Raw genomic sequence first — 6,000 nt, 5'->3', positions numbered from 1 at the left:
TCTTTAATTATTTCATTGGTTTCTCGAATTGATTCAATGCTTTCAACAAGAATATTTTTTTACAGTTTTAATTTTACTTTCCCAGATATTAAATCTCGCATAAAACTACTTTTTTTAGTGTGTGAAATAAATAGACTTTTCATGAATTTTTCTGTCAAAATACTCTTTTTGTTTCTAAATTTTCTGAATGAACCGGTCTAGATGAAATTGTTCGATTGCAGCGGTTTGACAGTGAATGTGTTTTTGTATAAAATGGTATGTGAAACCTAGTAAGAACGAGTAAAATTAGCTCAATGTTAATATTTAAATGGACGTCAGAATGGTTTCACGAATTATTTCAGGTATTATTTCTATAATTATTTCATTGGTTTCTCGAATTGATTCAATGCTTTCAACAAGAATATTTTTTTTACAGTTTTAATTTTACTTTCCTAGATATTGAATCTCGCGTAAAATTACTTATTTTAGTGTGAAATAAATAGACTTTTCATGAATTTTTCTGTCAAAATACTCTTATTTTTTCTAAATTTTCTGAATGAACCGGTCTAGATGAAATAGTTCAGTTGAAGTGGTTTGACAGTGAATGTTTTTTTGTATAAAATGGTATGTGAAACCTAGTAAGAACGAGTAAAATTGGCCTAATATTAATATTTAAATGGACGTCAGAATGGTTTCACGAACTATTTCATGTATTATTTCTTTAATTATTTCATTCTTTTCTCGAATTGATTTATTGATTTCAAGAAGAATATTTTTTTAAAGTTTTAATTTTACTTTTCTAGATATTGAATCTCGCGTAAAACTACTCATTTTATGAGTGAAATAAATAGACTTTTCATGAATTTTTCTATCTAAATACTCTTATTTTTTTTTAAATTTTCTGAATGAACCGGTCTAGATGAAATTGTTCGGTTGAAGCGGTTTGACAGTGAATGTGTTTTTGTATAAAATGGTATGTGAAACTAAGTAAGAACGAGTAAAATTGGCTCAATACTAATATTTAAATGGACGTCAGAATGGTTTCACTAACTATTTCATGTATTATTTCTTTAATTATTTCATTAGTTTCTCGAATTGATTCAATGCTTTCAACAAGAATATTTTTTTACAGTTTTAATTTTACTTTCCTAGATATTAAATCTCGCGTAAAAGTACTCATTTTAGTGTGTGAAATAAATAGACTTTTCATGAATTTTTCGGTCAAAATACTCTTATTTTTTCTAAATTTTCTGAATGAACCGGTCTAGATGAAATTGTTTAGTTGAAGCATTTTTGAAAGTGAATGTGTTTTTGTATAAAATGGTATGTGAAATCAAGTAAGAACGAGTAAAATTGGCTAAATACTAATATTTAAATGGACGTCAGAATGGTTTCACTAACTATTTCATGTATTATTTCTTAAATTATTTCATTGGTTTCTCGAATTGATTCAATGCTTTCAACAAGAATATTTTTTTACAGTTTTAATTTTACTTTCCCAGATATTAAATCTCGCGTAAAACTACTCTTTTTAGTGTGTGAAATAAATAGACTTTTCATGAATTTTTCTGTCAAAATTCTCTTATTTTTTCTAAATTTTCTGAATGAACCAGTCTAGATGATATTGTTCGGTTGAAGCGATTTGACAGTAAATATGTTTTTGTAAAAAATGGTATGTGAAACCTAGTAAGAATGAGTAAAATTGGTTCAATACTAATATTTAAATGGACTTCAGAATGGTTTCATGAACTATTTCATGTATTATTTCTTTAATTATTTCATTGGTTTCTCGAATTGATTCAATGCTTTCAACAAGAATATTTTTTTACAGTTTTAATTTTACTTTTCTAGATATTAAATCTCGCATAAAAGTACTCATTTTAGTGTGTGAAATAAATAGACTTTTCATGAATTTTTCTGTCAAAATACTCTTTTTGTTTCTAAATTTTCTGAATGAACCGGTCTAGATGAAATTGTTCGATTGAAGCGGTTTGACAGTGAATGTGTTTTTGTATAAAATGGTATGTGAAACCTAGTAAGAACGAGTAAAATTAGCTCAATGCTAATATTTAAATGGACGTCAGAATGGTTTCACGAATTATTTCAGGTATTATTTCTATAATTATTTCAATGGTTTCTCGAATTGATTCAATGCTTTCAACAAGAATATTTTTTTTACAGTTTTAATTTTACTTTCCTAGATATTGAATCTCGCGTAAAATTACTTATTTTAGTGTGTGAAATAAATAGACTTTTCATGAATTTTTCTGTCAAAATACTCTTATTTTTTCTAAATTTTCTGAATGAACCGGTCTAGATGAAATAGTTCAGTTGAAGCGGTTTGACAGTGAATGTTTTTTTGTATAAAATGGTATGTGAAACCTAGTAAGAACGAGTAAAATTGGCTTAATATTAATATTTAAATGGACGTCAGAATGGTTTCACGAACTATTTCATGTATTATTTCTTTAATTATTTCATTGGTTTCTCGAATTGATTTATTGATTTCAAGAAGAATATTTTTTTAAAGTTTTAATTTTACTTTTCTAGATATTGAATCTCGCGTAAAACTACTCATTTTATGTGTGAAATAAATAGACTTTTCATGAATTTTTCTATCTAAATACTCTTATTTTTTTTTAAATTTTCTGAATGAACCGGTCTAGATGAAATTGTTCGGTTGAAGCGGTTTGACAGTGAATGTGTTTTTGTATAAAATGGTATGTGAAACCAAGTAAGAACGAGTAAAATTGGCTCAATACTAATATTTAAATGGACGTCAGAATGGTTTCACTAACTATTTCATGTATTATTTCTTTAATTATTTCATTGGTTTCTCGAATTGATTCAATGCTTTCAACAAGAATATTTTTTTACAATTTTAATTTTACTTTCCTAGATATTAAATCTCGCGTAAAAGTACTCATTTTAGTATGTGAAATAAATAGACTTTTCATGAATTTTTCTGTCAAAATACTCTTATTTTTTGTAAAATTTTTAAATGAACCGGTCTAGATGAAATTGTTCGGTTGAAGCATTTTTGACAGTGAATGTGTTTTTGTATAAAATAGTATGTGAAATCAAGTAAGAACGAGTAAAAATGGCTCAATACTAATATTTAAATGGACGTCAGAATGGTTGCACTAACTATTTCATGTATTATTTCTTTAATTATTTCATTGGTTTCTCGAATTGATTCAATGCTTTCAACAAGAATATTTTTTTACAGTTTTAATTTTACTTTCCCAGATATTAAATCTCGCATAAAACTACTTTTTTTAGTGTGTGAAATAAATAGACTTTTCATGAATTTTTCTGTCAAAATACTCTTTTTGTTTCTAAATTTTCTGAATGAACCGGTCTAGATGAAATTGTTCGATTGCAGCGGTTTGACAGTGAATGTGTTTTTGTATAAAATGGTATGTGAAACCTAGTAAGAACGAGTAAAATTAGCTCAATGTTAATATTTAAATGGACGTCAGAATGGTTTCACGAATTATTTCAGGTATTATTTCTATAATTATTTCATTGGTTTCTCGAATTGATTCAATGCTTTCAACAAGAATATTTTTTTTACAGTTTTAATTTTACTTTCCTAGATATTGAATCTCGCATAAAATTACTTATTTTAGTGTGAAATAAATAGACTTTTCATGAATTTTTCTGTCAAAATACTCTTATTTTTTCTAAATTTTCTGAATGAACCGGTCTAGATGAAATAGTTCAGTTGAAGCGGTTTGACAGTGAATGTTTTTTTGTATAAAATGGTATGTGAAACCTAGTAAGAACGAGTAAAATTGGCCTAATATTAATATTTAAATGGACGTCAGAATGGTTTCACGAACTATTTCATGTATTATTTCTTTAATTATTTCATTCTTTTCTCGAATTGATTTATTGATTTCAAGAAGAATATTTTTTTAAAGTTTTAATTTTACTTTTCTAGATATTGAATCTCGCGTAAAACTACTCATTTTATGAGTGAAATAAATAGACTTTTCATGAATTTTTCTATCTAAATACTCTTATTTTTTTTTAAATTTTCTGAATGAACCGGTCTAGATGAAATTGTTCGGTTGAAGCGGTTTGACAGTGAATGTGTTTTTGTATAAAATGGTATGTGAAACTAAGTAAGAACGAGTAAAATTGGCTCAATACTAATATTTAAATGGACGTCAGAATGGTTTCACTAACTATTTCATGTATTATTTCTTTAATTATTTCATTAGTTTCTCGAATTGATTCAATGCTTTCAACAAGAATATTTTTTTACAGTTTTAATTTTACTTTCCTAGATATTAAATCTCGCGTAAAAGTACTCATTTTAGTGTGTGAAATAAATAGACTTTTCATGAATTTTTCGGTCAAAATACTCTTATTTTTTCTAAATTTTCTGAATGAACCGGTCTAGATGAAATTGTTTAGTTGAAGCATTTTTGAAAGTGAATGTGTTTTTGTATAAAATGGTATGTGAAATCAAGTAAGAACGAGTAAAATTGGCTAAATACTAATATTTAAATGGACGTCAGAATGGTTTCACTAACTATTTCATGTATTATTTCTTAAATTATTTCATTGGTTTCTCGAATTGATTCAATGCTTTCAACAAGAATATTTTTTTACAGTTTTAATTTTACTTTCCCAGATATTAAATCTCGCGTAAAACTACTCTTTTTAGTGTGTGAAATAAATAGACTTTTCATGAATTTTTCTGTCAAAATTCTCTTATTTTTTCTAAATTTTCTGAATGAACCAGTCTAGATGATATTGTTCGGTTGAAGCGATTTGACAGTAAATATGTTTTTGTAAAAAATGGTATGTGAAACCTAGTAAGAATGAGTAAAATTGGTTCAATACTAATATTTAAATGGACTTCAGAATGGTTTCATGAACTATTTCATGTATTATTTCTTTAATTATTTCATTGGTTTCTCGAATTGATTCAATGCTTTCAACAAGAATATTTTTTTACAGTTTTAATTTTACTTTTCTAGATATTAAATCTCGCATAAAAGTACTCATTTTAGTGTGTGAAATAAATAGACTTTTCATGAATTTTTCTGTCAAAATACTCTTTTTGTTTCTAAATTTTCTGAATGAACCGGTCTAGATGAAATTGTTCGATTGAAGCGGTTTGACAGTGAATGTGTTTTTGTATAAAATGGTATGTGAAACCTAGTAAGAACGAGTAAAATTAGCTCAATGCTAATATTTAAATGGACGTCAGAATGGTTTCACGAATTATTTCAGGTATTATTTCTATAATTATTTCAATGGTTTCTCGAATTGATTCAATGCTTTCAACAAGAATATTTTTTTTACAGTTTTAATTTTACTTTCCTAGATATTGAATCTCGCGTAAAATTACTTATTTTAGTGTGTGAAATAAATAGACTTTTCATGAATTTTTCTGTCAAAATACTCTTATTTTTTCTAAATTTTCTGAATGAACCGGTCTAGATGAAATAGTTCAGTTGAAGCGGTTTGACAGTGAATGTTTTTTTGTATAAAATGGTATGTGAAACCTAGTAAGAACGAGTAAAATTGGCTTAATATTAATATTTAAATGGACGTCAGAATGGTTTCACGAACTATTTCATGTATTATTTCTTTAATTATTTCATTGGTTTCTCGAATTGATTTATTGATTTCAAGAAGAATATTTTTTTAAAGTTTTAATTTTACTTTTCTAGATATTGAATCTCGCGTAAAACTACTCATTTTATGTGTGAAATAAATAGACTTTTCATGAATTTTTCTATCTAAATACTCTTATTTTTTTTTAAATTTTCTGAATGAACCGGTCTAGATGAAATTGTTCGGTTGAAGCGGTTTGACAGTGAATGTGTTTTTGTATAAAATGGTATGTGAAACCAAGTAAGAACGAGTAAAATTGGCTCAATACTAATATTTAAATGGACATCAGAATGGTTTCACTAACTATTTCATGTATTATTTCTTTAATTATTTCATTGGTTTCTCGAATTGATTCAATGCTTTCAACAAGAATATTTTTTTACA

The sequence above is a fragment of the Rutidosis leptorrhynchoides genome, chromosome 11 (assembly GCF_046630445.1).
Source record: "Rutidosis leptorrhynchoides isolate AG116_Rl617_1_P2 chromosome 11, CSIRO_AGI_Rlap_v1, whole genome shotgun sequence".
NCBI lineage: Eukaryota > Viridiplantae > Streptophyta > Magnoliopsida > Asterales > Asteraceae > Rutidosis > Rutidosis leptorrhynchoides.
Note: the sequence above shows the minus strand (reverse complement) of the source record.